At 46.0% G+C, this 16,442-nt stretch overlaps 1 long non-coding RNA gene across 1 annotated transcript in view; it reads left to right on the top strand.

Annotated features, from left to right (window-relative positions):
* The window catches only part of LOC137304289 (uncharacterized), a 65,551-nt gene extending 50,051 nt beyond the window's left edge, over nt 1-15,500 (top strand). Inside the window, exon 3 of the long non-coding RNA XR_010958538.1 lies at nt 15,282-15,500. This is a non-coding gene — a long non-coding RNA (uncharacterized lncRNA). The remainder of the gene's footprint in view (nt 1-15,281) is intronic.
* The last annotated feature ends 942 nt before the right edge of the window (nt 15,501-16,442 follow it).

Genomic DNA, 16,442 nt, shown 5'->3' with positions numbered 1-16,442 from the left:
CTATTATTATTCCCTCAACAGTCTTAGTCTGAAATCACCGGAAATCCACCTCCCAATGAGTGATCCCAATCTTTCTATCCCTTCCCTTTCTTCACAATTTTTTTCTTCTACTTTCCTGGAGGTGCTGACCCACACTGGGCTAGAGCTGAGTAGAAGCAGCTGTTCTGCATGGGCCTCGGCAGTGATGGCTATTTGACTGGGCAAGCCATCATAGCCAAAGTCTGTTGTCAGGCTTGACTTTTGCAGCAAGGGGCACTGATCAACACTCAGGAGTAGGCAAAAAGCAGTACAACTTGCATTTATACAGCGCCATTAACGTAGGAAATCGTCCCAAGGCGCTTCACAGGAGTGTAATCAGACAAAAATTGACTCCGAGCTAAAGGAGGAGACATTAAGACGGAGAGATGGGTTTTTAAGGAGGATAGGGAGGTGGAGAGGTTTAGGGAGGGGATTCCAGAGCTTAGGGCCTAGATAGCTGAAGGTATGGCCACCAATGGTGGGGCGAAGGGTGTTGGGGATGCACGAGAGGCCAGAATTGGAGGAAGACAGAGTTTTCGGAGGGTTGCAGGGCTGGAGGAGGTTACAGAGACAGGGAGAGACGAACCCATGGAGGGATTTGAACACGAGGATGAGAATTTTGAAAATGGAGGCATTGGTTGCCTGGGAGCCAATGTAGATCAGAGGCGATGGGTAAGTGGTACTTGGTGCGGGTTGGACGACGGGAGGCCGGCCAGGAGAGCATTGGAATAGTCGAGTCTGGAGGCAACCTAGTTGTTGCTCTTCTTCCTAGCTATGGGACGCCAGAGCTAATGGTAGCATCCGTGCCCGCCTCGGCTGGGATTAGATAACCCAACAGAGCGCGAAATGACTCCTGGGATCTCCCTGGCGTCCGCGGCTCGGTTACACAATGAGCAGTGCCTCTTTTCAGCTGAGCTGCCTGGGATGCCTGCGCTGCTTAATGGTCAAAATTGAACCGTCGAGAGGTGAAGGAGAATGAGAGGGCCAGCCGGTTTTTCTTCTGTGCGCTTGTGTTTTATTTTTTTTGGTCGATTTGGTGCCTCATCTGATATACAACCACTTCCAGCAGAGCGTTCATCACCGGGGGGACCTGTCGCTGGTGCGTTACAGGCTTCCTCTGTTACAGCCCGTGGAAGTCTGAGGAAGAGGAAGTAGGTGTCTGGACAAGACAAATTAAAAGAATGCTTTGATGGCGGTACTTCTGCAAAGTAAAAAAACTAACATTTCTTTGACAGATTGACAAGCAAGGGGGGTGAATCTTTTCAGATCAACAAGTTATCGAGATGGCAGCTATTGTTCTTTTTCAGTTTCTGACCCCCACCTAGTTACAAAAAAGTGATGTAAATGCATTGAAAAGGGCGTTTGAAAATAAACATTCGCAGACTATTGTTCCTGATGATTGTCCTCTCAAAGAAAAAAAGAGGAAAATTACAGCAGTTTAAAAATAAATTATATAGTTTAAAAAGTATTTTGAAAGCATTTCCTTTTTTTCTCCCCCTTTGAAGACATGAAGGGGCCTCTCTCTTTCAAATCCCAGGGTAGGACTACTGTGGAGTTATACAGCGGAAAGTATTGGCCCATGAAATCTACATGAAACTGATCATGTTGGTTTCCTCTGTCACTGGGCTCGAGCCAGCCAACAATCAGGATAAATCGTTCCCCTGCCTCGTTTTTATGTAGTCGTTTGTTTTGTTGACTAGTTTTTATGCTGATAAATGCTGGTTCATTGAACAGTGCTGACATTCTGGGAACATCTGGTGAATCCTGAGAGCCTAACGATTAATTCATGTTGGCATCAGAAGTCTTCCAGTTACGTTCTGTGCACTTCAAGGTGAGGGATGTTAGATACTGGGGGTGGGAATATTTTTCATTTCAGGCACCCACTGCCAGCATCGAGCATTCCCATGGTTTGAGGAAGACAAAAGCTCACTCCATTCTGTCCCAACAACAGCCCTCAGTCCCAACCTCAGAACAGCAACCCCACTATTGCCCCAGTGTGACATTTGCACTAGTTTCAGAATCAGCTGTCCTTTGTCCTAGCTGACTGCTGATTTAGTGCTCTGGGCCCCGGGGAACTGCCCAAACTCACTTTGGCTGTGACCCTCAAAGCCTAACAGAGGAGATTTTCATCCCATCAGTCTTTGGTGGATTTGAACGCAGGTCCAAGAAGAAGAACTTGCATTTATATAGTGCCTTTCACGACCTCAGGACATCCCAAAGCGTTTTACAGCCACTTTTGAAGTGTAGTCACTGTTATAATGTAGGAAACACAGCAGCCAACTTGCGGACAGCAAGCTCCCACAAACAGCTATATGGCAATGATGAGATAATTCTTTTTTATTGATGTTGGTTGAGGGATAAATATTGGCCAGGACACCAGGGAGAACTCCCATGCTCTTCTTCGAAATTGTGTCAAGGGATCTTCTACATCCACCTGAAAGGGCAGACGGGGCCTCAGTTTAACATCTCATCCGAAAGATGGCAACTCCCTCAGTACTGCATTGGAGTGTCAACCTAGGTTTTGTGCTCAAGTCTCTGGAGTGGGGACTTGAACCCACAACCTTCTGACACAGACGGAGAGTGCTACCCACTGAGCCCCGGCCGACACCTAAAGTGAGAGGTGGGTGTCTACGCCACTGCACCATCCAAATCTAATTCTCATTGACTCACAACACCTCGAACTGGCAACAAAATTGGCATTCTTACAGAGTAGCCATGGTGACTGGTTTGAGAAATGGAATATACCACATCAACGATAGAAGGGGTGCCCTTCCGAGTTGGGAGATGGGGGGTGTTAAGAAATGTCATTGCAGCAATCCAAGCTTTACCTGACCATCGACACCAGTTGCAGCTTGTGTAAAAATATTCTATTCCCCAAAACAGATGCCTTCACCTTGACAAACACAAACTCCGTCCCGGTATTTTAAGGAATGTTTTGGTTAATAGACGTGTTGAATTTGATTGTGCAGACCACTTGTCATAAAACCCAAAGGTCATCAAGGCTCCAGTGACTTTCATTGGTTTAATCTTTGAGTAACATTGAAAAGTTTTCACAATTATGACAGGAACTAACAAAGTTGACATAAGCAAGTTGTTCACCGCAGTCAAGGATTAAAATCATCAGACACAAGCATAGAAGCAGTGTGAATGGATTCAAAAGGCAATTCGCTATCCCACTTTGCACCCTCTTTAAATTTGAGTTCATCCAAAACTCTGCCCGTATGCTAACTCGCACCAAGTCCGACTCACCCATCACCCCTGTGTTCGCTGACCTACATTGGCTCCCAGTTCGGCAACACCTCGATTTTAAAATTCTCATCCTTGTATTCAAATGCCTCCATGGCCCTCGCCCCCTCCCTATCTCTGTAACCTGCTCCAGCCCGACAACCCTCCGAGATCTCTGCGCTCCTCCAATTCTTGGTCTCTTGTGCATCCTCAATTTTCATCACTCTGCTATTGGCAACCGTGCCTTCAGCTGCCTAGGCCCTAAGCTCTGGAATTCCCTCTTTAAACCTCTCCGCCTCTCTCCCTCTCTCTCCTCCTTTAAGACACTCCTTAAAACCTATCTCTTTGACCAAGCTTATGGTCACCCGTCCTATTTCCTTATGTGGCTCAGCGTCAAATTTTGTTTGATAACCCAACCCATGAAACGCCTTGGGGCGTTTTACTACTTCAAAGGCGCTATTCGTTAAATGTTTTACTTTGTTTCATTCCCCAGTACTAACATTCCTCACCTTGGCGAGCACACAAAAATGGTCATTAAAAAAGCGACCGACTACTTGGGGCTAATGGTCTTTTTCTGGACCTAGGAACATTAGGAGCAGGAGTAGGCCATTCAGCCCCTCGAGCCTGTTCTGCCATTCAATTAGATCATGGCTAATCTCCACTTACCCACCTTGGTTCCATATCCCTTGATACCCTGACCCAACAAAAATCTAGCGATCTCAGCCTTGAAAGTTCCAATTGTCCCCCAGCATCCACAGCCTTTTGGGGGAGAGAATTCCAGATTTCTATTACCCCTTTGTGTGGAAAAATGCTTCCTGACATCCCTCCTAAATGGCCTGTCTCTAATTTTAAGATTATGTCCTCTTGTTCTTGATTCCCCCCTCCAGAGGAAATAGATTCTCTCTATCTATGCAACTTTTAGTGCTTATAATATGCCGTGTGCAGTCTATACCTTGTTGCGACTTGTATTAATCACTTTTTGCTTGAAGTGTCAGGTATAGATCTATTTGCAATGAACTATCCTTTAACTCTCTGGCAATCTATGAGTTGTATTCTAGGACATGTCCAAAAGCAAATAACATGCACCATGGACTAAAGTGAAGATCGTAACATGTCGACTAGGCATTGTTGAGATTCTTGCGCTGGTGGGAAGAGACTTTATAGACTCTTCGCACCTGTCCTGCGAGAGAGTTATGGGCCTCCCACGCTCGTTAAGTAACTTTTTCCGCACAAATCGCTGGGGCTTTGTTTATTGTTCGTATGTCGAGGTGGGTGGGGTAAGGGCCAAAATCTGTGAAATGCAAACAAGGTACAATCACACCCATGGAACAACCAAATTATTCCCATGGGACGGCTCTCTGCTCACTTGCCAGTTTGACGATAGATGTTTGCCAGCTTTCTGGATCAGAAGCTAACTGGAAGGAATAAAACGCAAGATTGCGGGGGAGGGTGGGGGGCACGGTTATAGTCCTGTTAAACTGCATCTCTTTTATGGTCTGTTTCATTCACTAAACACTATGCAGCTGAGGAATGTTATTGCTAGCAGAAAGCAGCAGTTAAATCCAAACTATAGATTTCTGTGAAAAGCCAAATGAAAGGACTGCAAGCAAAACATTAGCAGACGTTTAAAATAAACTCTCCCACACCACCATCACCCAGGAGTGTACTTTTTTTTCCAAATTCGGAGAGCCCCTTGATCAAAATCCAGTGCTTAAACCTCTCGATCTGCGCCTTAGATTGTATGACCAAAGTTCTGTTGCTCCCTCCCTTTTTATTTGTATGGACTGTTCCACTGGCTGGTTGTGATTGCACTTATGACATCATAAGTGGAATAGCCCATTGAGAACAAGGTGGGGAGCATCAGTTTGACAATATAGTTCCAGTTCTGACGATAGATCATCGGCCTGAAACGTTAACTCTGCTCCTTTCCCCACAGATGCTGCCTGACTTGCTGGGTATTTCCAGCATTTTCTCTTTTTAGTTCAGATTTCCAGCATCCGTATTATTTTGCTTTTTGATATAATTGAAGGAGCAGATCATTCCCATGAACCTTTCACAAGGAGCCAGCACAATGTGCGGCTCGCTGCTCCTCATTGCACATGGTGCCCAAATTCACTTCATAAAACGTTCATATTTTTGTCAGAGCATTTTTTAAAGTGATGAGAGAATGGAATTAAACGTTTTATTTTGAAGAATTAGATAGATTTTTACAGCACAGAAACAGGCCATTCGGCCCAACAGGTCTGTGCTGGTGTTTATGCTCCACATGAGCCTCCTCCCACCTTACTTCATCTCACCCTATCAACATACCCTTCTATTCCTTTCTCCCTCATGTGCTTATCTAGCTTCCCCTTAAATGCATCGATGCTATTCATTCACGGCCTGCTCGGATGTGGGATTCTGGGTGAACTGGGATTCAGTGCTGCTCTCATCTTTTCCTGTTCTCCAGCAAACGAAGGGAAGAGAATAGCCATCAGCGAACAGCGGGTATTCGTACACCAATTGAAATGACCCCACTGAAATAGCACTGTTTAATAGAGCCTTTAATCCTGTAGTTCCACTTTTCCCCCTTGGGAAATGCTTAGTCTTTGCTTCATAATTCATAACAACTTCTGGGTGTCGGTTAATAAAACTCTACTGTGTTTTATTGGAGATCCAGTTCCCCATAGGAAGTGCTAGCATTTTGCAAAGTCAAGATCCAGCGCAGTACCATAAAAGGGCTTCACGCTATCATATGCTTTGGGTATGAGGTTGCAATCCTTATACATATACTTATGCAAGGAAAAATTTGCAGGGCTATGGGGAAAGAACAGGAGAGTGGGACTAATTGGATAGCTCTTTCAAAGAACTGGCACTCCCGTGCTACATGATTTTTTAAAATCACTCTCAGGATACGGGCTCTGCTGGCAAGGCCGGCATTTATTGCCCACCCTCGGTTGCCCTTGAGAAGGTGGTGGTGAGCCGCCTTCTTAAACCGCTGCAGTCCGTGTGGGGAAGGTGCTCCCTCAGTGCTGTTGGGAAGGGAGTTCTAGGACTTTGACCCAGCGACGGTGAAGAAACGGGCGATATATGGCCAAGTCAGGAGGGCATCCTGGAAGCGATGGTGTCCCCATGCACCTGCTGCCCTTGTCCTTCTAGGTGGTGGAGGTCGAGGGTTTGGGAGGTGCTGTGCAAGAAGCCTTGGCGAGTTGCTGCAGTGCATCTTGCGGATAGTACACACTGGGTGAAAGGTATCACATCTGGTAGTCTATGGAATATTTGGTTAAGCATATTCCAGAGTGTTAATGCCCTCCTGTAGAGCACATTGCTGGCCCACCCACGTAGGAGCTGAGCTGAGCCTTGTTTTCTTTTCTGGTGAGGGAGTTGCCACTTGTATGTCTGGCATCTCGGATGTCTATGAGAGCCATAAAACTGGCAGTTTTTGCTGCACCAGTCGCCCACACAAATGGGGCACAGCTGGCATGCAGATCCTGTCAACAGGAGAGGCCGGATAAAACCACTTCATGAACTCCACAGCATTTATTACAAAAAAAAAGTATCCCATAACGCGAAGGCTATAATCTCCCTGTGAGCTTCAGACCTTAGTTATAAAAAGATCAAGATTCTGAACCCCATCCCCCGGCCAATGAGATAAGTTGTGTTGTAATCACGTCTTTTGGACTCTACTTACATAGTTCCCCCTTCTTTTAGGTTTTGCCCCTCCCAAGGGCTGAACATTCTGCCATGAGGCTAACCAGGGGACTGTCTCCTAGGCTTTCGCCTGAGGTGCAGGCCGCAGGGAGTGTTTAGAGTGAAAACCACCCAACCTCAGCTCAGTGGCCCCCTGACTCAGGAAGGTCGGTCTCAAAATCAGTCAATTTTTGTCCGATTACGCTCCTGCGAGGTGCCTCGGGGCTTTTTACTATGTTAAAGGCGCACTATAAATGCACGTAGCGGTTGTTGTTCCCACCCTACAGTTACACAGTCTGAGATAGAGGTCACCCTGAGGAGAATTGTGTGGATTCCAATGAGGTCCAGTAGGTTGGTGGGCTTAGACCACCATCAGTTTCATCTCCTGTGGTGCGCACTCCTCCCCCACCCCACAGATTTGCTGAAACCACGGGGAGCAATTTTAACCTAACCCGCCCGTCGGGCCGCAGGGACTTCTTGTGTTCTTTAGATTTGTGGTTGGGATCAGATCAGCCATGATCTTATTGAATGGCGGAGCAGGCTCGAGGGGCCGATTGGCCTACTCCTGCTCCAATTTCTTATGTTCTTATGTTCTTATGTAACTGACGGGATGGGGTGCAGTGCTGGTTTTATACCCCACCCGATTTTACACTCCATTTAAGCCAACGGGAGGGGTAATATCGGGCGGGGTGTCATACCGACATTCCATCCGATCCTGTGGGATCCCCGTCCGGCAAGTTAGCTCAAAATGATCCCTCCCACGATTTTAGTGAGATATGATCCTATTCCATTTCTACTGGTGACTCACACAATTATTGTGGCCATTGTGCATAACCAGGAGGGTCTCTAATGAAGCATGGATGGAGAAATGACTTAACAGTTTTGAAATGTGTCACTCTCAATGCCAATTCATCTGCTAAAAGTTGCTGTAGTTGATATAAAAGGAAATGATATCAGCAGACTCACGAACCCTGTAGTTCCTGATTGCAGTATCAGCAAAGCAAAAAAATCAGCCAGAAAAGGAACAGCATAATGCTGAATATGGAATCGGACAGCTTTAATTCTTCCCTTTTGTCCGTGGGAATTGAAACATCCACTGACCGGTGGATTCCTCACTGCTAAACATACAACTAGAGAAGGGAATCATCCTCTCAGAAACCAACCTCAGAAGAGAGCGTCTACTGTGCCAATGCGAGTTCTTGCTCTTCCCATGCCAGCTGTCCTTTCCGGATGGGGTTGCTAATTAGGTGTCAGCCGTGGCTCAGTGGGTAGCACTCTCGCCTCTGATGGCAGAAGGATGTGGGTTCTAAAGTCCCAATCCAGAGACTTGAGCACATAATCCGCACTGACACTTCAATGCAGCACTGCGGGAGTGCTGCACTGTCGGAGGTGCCACCTTTCAGGTGAGATGTTAAACCGAGGCCCTGTCTGCCCTCTCAGATGGATGTAAAAGATCCCACGGCACTGTTCGAAGAAGAGCAGGGGAGTTCTCCCCGTAGTCCTGGTCATTCCTCAACCAACACCCAAAACAGATGATCTGTCATTTATTTGTTGTTTTTGGGAGCTTGCTGTCCGCGAATTGGCTGCCACGTTTCCTACATTACAACAGTGAGTACACTTCAAAAGTACATCAATGGCTGGGACGTCCTGATGTCGTGAAAGGCGCTATATAAATGCAAGTATTTTTTCTCTTTCTTAAGTGCCGGTTTGGTACTGTGGCCTTATGCCCACAAGTTGAACGGCACCAACAGTGGGCAGCATCCTTCTGATGTCGGCCGACCCTCTCTGCTGCTTACAGCGAGACCTGAGCGCAACCCGGTGTGATGAGATTGGGCCCCAGCAAAGACAGCACTACATTCATATATTTACAACATAAGCTTTCTTTCATGGAAGAATTCAAAATAGCAGGTGGAGAATGGAAAACTCTTTAAACATTCCCGTTCCCTGGCCCCTGCTTTTTATAGCCAACGTTCCTCTTCCAGTCTTAGCTACAACACTGAGAGAAATGAAAAAGCTATTGGAATGACACCGGGTCTAAAAGAGGTTAAATTATGAGGACAGGTTGCATTGACTAGGCTTGTATTCCCTTCAGTATAGAAGACTAAGGGGTGATCTAATTGAAGTGCTTAAGATGATTAAAGGATTTGATAGGGTAGATCGAGAGAAACTATTTCCTCTAGTGGAGGGGAGTCCAGAACAAGGGGGCATAACCTTAAAATTAGAGCTTCAGGGGTGATGTCAGAAAGCATTTCTTCACACAAAGGGTAGTGGAAATCTGGAACTCTCTCCCCCCCAAAAAGCTGTTGAGGCTGGGGGTCAATTGAAAATTTAAAAACTGAGATTGATGGATTTTTGTTAGCCAAGGGTATTAAGGGTTACGGGACCAAGGCGGGTAAATGGAGTTAAGATACAGATCAGCCATAATCTAATTGAATGGCGGAATAGGCTCGAGGGGCTACTCCTGTTCCTATGTGACTCCTTCCCCACACAACAAAAATGGATGTTCAGCAACAACTGGCAGAATAATCAACGTGTTTGCCTGTTTAGTCTCTCTGTCCCATACACCAATACCCGCCTAAGGAGCTATTTCCCAGCATCCTTTCACCGCTAGTCTGTAATTGGCCATTTTGATGTCTATGAGACAGAGCCCCATTGACCTGCCCTCTAAGTTAACCTTCTTGGCTGAGATCATTGAATCCAGACTGTGCCATACCATGGGGTGGCAACACAAAACGTCATGCCACCAAGTTGTCTTGCGAAAGATTAATTACCTTGCGCTCTTACCACACTTTATCTTAATAGAGTTGATTTATCTGATGTTAAATCGTTGCTGGGAAGCATGACGGTGATAAACTTGAATGCGATTCAATAACCATAAGCCCCAGTGAACAAACGGGAACTGCAAAACCTTTTGAAGAAATGTTGCTGTGAAAGCACCCAGGAGGTTCACCAAGAGGTTGCTGACTTCACAGAAATAACTGGACATGTTCTTTGTTAAGCTCTGACAAGAGGGTCTTTGGTTCGGTGTCAATTTTTTTTTGTCTGATTACGCTCCACGTTAAAGGCGCTATATAAATGCAACTTGTTGATGATGTTGTTGTTTTGTGCACATCAAGGTGAAAAATATCGATGCTTGCCAGTGGAACATTTTTTTTCCCAATTTCGTGACCCAGTGTCATCGAGTGCTTCCAGGTCAGGAATAGGCTTAGAGCTAAAGCTCTCTTTACTCATTTAGCCCCAGTAAAGAACCTCAGCTCCAACCTCAGAGGATGACCCCCAATGGCATCAACGCGACATTCTTCCTTTGCCTGTAGCGGCCAACCTTATGGTCTCTCTGAATGAGTTGGCCAGTTTCGTTCCAATTGGTGTCAGTTTTGTGCTATGGCTCCATACTCACTGGGAAGTCAGTTTAGATTGTGCAAACTCATTGCATTTAGGACACAGAGCAAGTAGAGAAGGGAGACTTTCACTCCATTAGTTACGGCTAAATTCAAACCCAAGCCTGGGACAAAAGGGCATTGTGTTGGCCTATTATACCATCCAGCCACCTGAGCTAGATTCATTAGTCTGAGACACAGTCTCAACCATGGGCACGTAACACACCTGAACTAGAAGGAAAGTAATATGAAGTTTCTGATGTCAGAATGTTCAAAAAACACATTCATCCCCTTCTGCAAAAATACTGGAATACTCATTAGGCTATCAGTTTGTGTCCTATTCCAATCTTTAATGCTGTAGGGCGTCCTACAGGATGTTTTGAGCCAATACCTCCAGTGTTCATCAAATTCCAACTCCACTTCAAATGCAGAGGAAACTCGGAAAGGCTTGAGGAAGTGAGTCAAAAGATCTTGGAAATATTTCCGCACAGCACTGCAAATGGGAATTAAATGGACTATAGCATGTATAAAATATGAGGGAAGGGGGCATCAAGGATCTCTTGAGGTGCAGATGCATACAGAAGCTCAATACAGAACCTCTGTCAAATCAAGGCATTCCTCAACTTTGTTTGCACATGCCTAATAGGATTAAATTCAGGTTTGCGCAGTGTTCTGTTAGCATATATTTCTGGTACAACAGCAGAGAGAATCTGCAGACCATGCGTTTGGCAGATGTTTTGAGATAGAAAACATGTAGATTTCTTTTGGTGAAAGCTTCAAAGGAAATGTACTCCTCAAAGGATTAACCCATTTAAGTACAACAGGAGCTTGTCATAGCTCATATATATGTGTGTGTGTACATATACCCAGTGTTACCTTTCACCATTAATTACCAATGGCTGTATGAAATGGTCCAGATGGTGCTGCCTGCTGATGCTCATGTATCTTGTGATTTGGCATGGGAGGATGGATACAAGTTTAGTCCTGCCATTCCGTCCATGATGAGTTCTTAATCTCAACCGTGCCATTAGGGGAATTGGTGAGAGGAGAAATGGAAAGCTAGTGGGCAAGAAGAGTAAGAGTACGCATCGCTGACTTAATTCCCCTTAAAGGTAAAATTCTCATCCTTGCGTTCAACTCCTTCCTTGGCCTCGCCCCCATCACTGTAACCTTATCCGGCCGTACAACTCCCTACTAACTCTACAATCCTTCAATTCTGGCCTCGTGCACATCCCCAACTTCCTTCGCCCCACCATTGGCGGCTGTGCCTTCAGCCGTCTGGGCCCTAAGCTCTGGAATTCTCCTCTAAACCTCTCCGTCTCTCTACCTCTCCTCCTTTAAGACGCTCCTTAAAACCTACCTCTTTGGCCAAGCTTTTGGTCACCCGCCCTGATGACTCCTTGTGTGACTTGGCGTCAAATTTTGTCTGATAACGCTCCTGCGAAGCGCCTTGGGACATTTTACTACATTAAAGGGACTGTATAAATGCAAGGTGTTGTCCCCAGCACTAATCCTGCTGCCTCTTAAAACCTCCGAGCAACAAGATCAGCAAATGAAGAAATCAGCTGACGTGCCACTCACGTGTCGTGCCTCTGCACCCACTTCAAACTCCACTTCCTGTGAGCTGTTCTAATTCTGACACTGCAAGCAGCTATTATCTGCTGGGTGGTCAAAGATTCTTTCACTAAAAAGGACTTTCACCCCCACGTGTTGTCCATTAAGGCATGGGGTGCGACAGATGCAGTTTATAAGGGTCTATTCACATGGGGAGACCTGCGAGTTTAAACAAAATCGACAAGGTTCTATAGAGACCGGAAACACTCAGCAGCTCAGTCAGCATCTATGGAGAGTGAAACAGGGTTAATGTTTCAGGTCGATCACCTTTCGTCAGAACTGGAAGAAATTACAGATTTAGCAGTTTTTAAGCAAGTGCGTTGAAGGGAACCTATTAATTCTCTAACTTCTTCCAGTTCTGACGAAAGGTCATCGACTTGAAATGTTAACTCTGTTTCACTCTCCACAGATGCTGCTGAGTGTTTCCAGCATTTTCTGTTTTTATTTCAGATTTCCAGCATCCGCAGTATTTTGCTTCGGTTAAAGAAACAAAAAGATGGGTCCGGAGGAGATGTAAATGGTTAGAGCAGAATACCATCGACTGTCTGAGAAAATGGGAGCGGTGATTATGATCTAAAGGTTGTCCAGAGGGATGGGGCAGAATGCTAATTCAGTCCTGCACTATCACTTTGTACCTTCATTGGAGTCTTACCTCTCACCCAGCCTAGATCCCTGTTTAATCATTCACTTTATAGGGAAGAAAGCATTTGCGGGAGTAGCTCACAAGGGCTGGAACGTACTCGAAGAAACTGGATTGCATCATGAACAATGAAAGCAAAGGTCAAGTGCTTTATGAATTGAGTCGGTGAAGGGCTGAGGTCCACAGTTTAGCATGCCAAAGTTGAAAAGAAACAGTAAAAGAGAAGGAAAGGTGAATCAAGAAGTAGTGGTTAGGTGACACCAGAGCTTGGTTTAGAAAGAGGAAAGTAAGACTAAGAGGGCTACTGGATTTCTGAGTAAATGAGTCAGAGCAGGTCTTGGTGTGTTGATTCTTTATTACAACACAGTGAGGATAAAGGGTGGAGGAAGAGTGTAACAGGTAGTGTAAGTGTTGCTCTGAAATCAGAATATAACCCGTATTATTTTAGACTGTGTATTGTCGCTCTCATTCTGGAAGTCTTTAGGCTACTGCTCGATGGCACTGTGTGGTGACCAAAGGCCACTCCCCTGATCAGTTTGTGCTTCAGTCACATGATAGAGGGACAGGGATTTAAAGGCACTTTGAGGCTTCAGAAGCACAGCTGAGCGCAAACACATAGGTACCCCTCAATTGGCTGCACTCTATTGGTGGCTCAATGAGTTGCACTCTCACCTCTTGAGTCAGAAGGTCACAGCTTCAGAGTCCCACTCCAGAGACTTGCAGCACAAGATCTAGACTGACCCTCCCAGTGCAATACTGAGAGAGTGCCACACTGCCGGAGGTGCCGCCTTTCAGATGAGACATTAAACCAAGGCCCCGTCTGCCCTCTCAGGTGGACGTATAAGATCCCATGCCACTATTTCGAAGAAGAGCAGGGCAGTTCTCCCCAATGTCCTGGCCAATATTTATCCCTCAACCAATATCACTAAAAAAGATTATCTGGTCATTGTCACATTGCTGTTTGTGGGACCTTGCTGTGTACAATTCACTGCTGCGTTTCCTACATTACAATAGTAACTACACTTCAAAATTACTTAATTGGTTGTAAAGCGCTTTGGGACGACCTGAGGTGATGAAAGGCGCTATATAAATGCAAGTCTTTCTTTATAGTGTAAGCACTTGGACTCTAGGAAATGATTATATCATAGACCCACAAAGACGTGCATCTATAACACTGCCCTTAAGGATAAGGGATCCTTATTCAGTTGCATAAACGCGGGGAGCCAATCCTGAGCATTTGCTGGTCACTTGCGGAGAATTATAGGCTTTTGCTCCATGAATACTATAAGCGAATGGCCTCGTCCATATCATCACACAATTTATCAGAAGAGGACATTAAAACATGAATAAAGTGCCGTTGAATTTTACGGTTCAAATTTGGACGATCCAGTAGATCAAGAAATCATAGAATTTTGGAGTACAGATGGAAGCCATTCGGCCCATTGCACTAGTGCCAGCTCTCTCTGAAAGAACGATCCACTTACTCCCATTTCCTTGCCCTTTCCCCAGACCATTTCAAAGTTTTTAATCAAATATTTATCCGTTTCCCCTTTATGGATTCTGCTTCCACCACTTTTCTGGTCAGGCATTCCGTGTCCTAACAACCCTCTGTATTAAAAAAAATCTCCTAATTTGACCTTTCATCCTTTCGGTAATTAACTTAAATTTGCGCCCTTGAATTATTGACTCACTGATTAGAGGAAGTAATTTTTCACTGATTACCTTATCAAAACCATCATAATTTGGAACACCCTGATCTGATCTCCTCTTAACCTTCACTGTTTTAACGAAAAGAGCCCCTCGTCTCTTCTTGTGAATTCTGTTTTGTTACGGTGCATTGCGGGTGGGAGGGAGATGACTAACACTGCAGCCGGGGTGCAGGTGGGATTAGCGTTCCAAACCACAGGGCCCCCGGTCTCAGCTGTGCTGGGGAAGGGGAAGAGCCAAATACAAGGCCAGGTGGAAAGCGGAAGGGTCTAAGGCAGGATCCATCGGGGGGGGGCACCCTCATCCGCTTGGCGTCTGGTTCAGAGTGATGCTGCTGGAAGTCCAGGAGCAGCTTGCTTGCCTCCTTCCCTCTCAGCCATGGTTGGCACAAGCCTAGGGTTGCCAACTTTTGGTTGGACGTATTCCCAGAGGTGTCATCATATGACCTCCTGCCTCCAACCTCCTCGCCCCCAAACCTCCCACTATTGGTCGCCCGACATGTCCAACCTCATCTTTCTATCGCAAATCGGAAAATAAGCAGACTCTTAATTACCCAATTGGATGATTCTTAACTGTCAGTCAAACAGCCTTTCTTCCCCATAGCTGATACTTTTATAACTAATAAACAAAAGTGTGCAAAGAGAATTAAAAGAAAGCACAATTTTTTATTGCCCCTATGATTTTTCTCCCGGGTGTTTGCTTGCAGCTGTGTCCTGCAGTTTAGTCTTTCATTCCTGGAGACTCCAGGCCAATCCTGGAGGGTTGGCAACCCCCTATACAAGCCCAGTGAAAGCAGGACGAAGGAGAAAATAAATGATGAGGGTTAGAACAAAAAGAGAGAGGGAGCAGATAACCGTCAGATTGCAAACGGACTCAGCAGGCAAGGGGTTAATTAAAGGGGACCACAAGTGGGTGACAACAGAGAGCACCGGTGTGGGTTCTCTCAATTCATCAATGAAATGTTAAGTGTGCAAAGGTTTTTGCAGAGAAAGTGGCCCCCTTCTGACAGATGGCTTTTCTCGTTTTTCCAGCGAATTCAAGAAGTGGTTTCGAAACGATACAATCAGTGTTTCCAGGAAACAGCCTTTCTTTCGGACTAACTTCAGCACTGGAGCTTTGAAGTTGAGCAGCGACCCAGCCACAGATAAAAGGATGAAAAGGACGTCTCATCAAAGGGTGGCTGAGGATTCCGAGAATCTAAGCGGCAGCATTTTCTTGAAAGTTGTGCGACAATAGCCAGCACTCAATTTGGCAACCAAAAGTGGAGTGCGTTTCAAAGGTGGGCCTGTTTTCAATCATCTTTTTATGAAGGCATCCATTTCAAAGTGTCTTATTTAGAATTTCTTGAAATATATTGGGCCTAGAGATTCCTGTGGGGGTGGTCCAGCTCCAATGGCGTTAGTAAGGCAGAAGCATCCCACTCGCCTAAGGCCGGAGACCCTTCCCCAAATTCTTTGGGGGGGGGGGCGGGGATCGTTTGCAAAGCCGTGGCGGACCGCCAGGGTCAGCAAAGACGCAGCAGCAGCTGCTTCCCCGGCCTAAAGTGGTCCACCCTTGTCAGGTAGAGCAGAGCCATCTGGAAGCCCAAACTGACTGACTTTTCAGCTCCCACCGGAGACATTCCAACTGCAGGATAATAATTGATCCCCTCTGGAATCGATTAGTTACTCCAGTAAAGGTTTGTGGCCTTAGAAGTCCCCCACTCCACTTGATACGTGGGGCAGGTGAGCAAAAGATCCACCCACGGTCCCTTTGGCCGGAGTTTAAAGGTCCAGTCCAAATGGGCCAGAATCTCGACAGCACTGGGACCCACCTTTCCTTCCTTGCCCCCACAAGGTCGGCTTATGCCCTCACCAGCCCAGGAATTTCAAGGCCATTCAGTCTAAGTGCAGTGGATTTTTATTTTTTAATTTCATTTTTTTTTTTGAGAGTCCAAATTTAAACCCAAAATACAATAGATGCCTTGAAATAGATTTTCCTCCATGGATGCTCCTGGGCCTCAACGGGCACACAGTATCTGAGGTGCACCCGAGGTTCCTGTGCTGGCTATTTGCACGACCCGGGCACACTCCTGGCACAAGCCCAGCCCTGGCAGGGCCTTCCGCTGGCATCCAGAGGTGGAACGTAATCACAGGCTTGAGCGGTCAGTAACTGGTCAGCTGTTTTCATTTGCTGTGTGGGGATCACAGTTT

This window comes from Heptranchias perlo, chromosome 37 (assembly GCF_035084215.1).
Source record: "Heptranchias perlo isolate sHepPer1 chromosome 37, sHepPer1.hap1, whole genome shotgun sequence".
In the NCBI taxonomy this organism is placed as follows: Eukaryota; Metazoa; Chordata; class Chondrichthyes; order Hexanchiformes; family Hexanchidae; genus Heptranchias; species Heptranchias perlo.
Note: the sequence above shows the minus strand (reverse complement) of the source record. Positions and strands in the feature narration are given on the sequence as shown.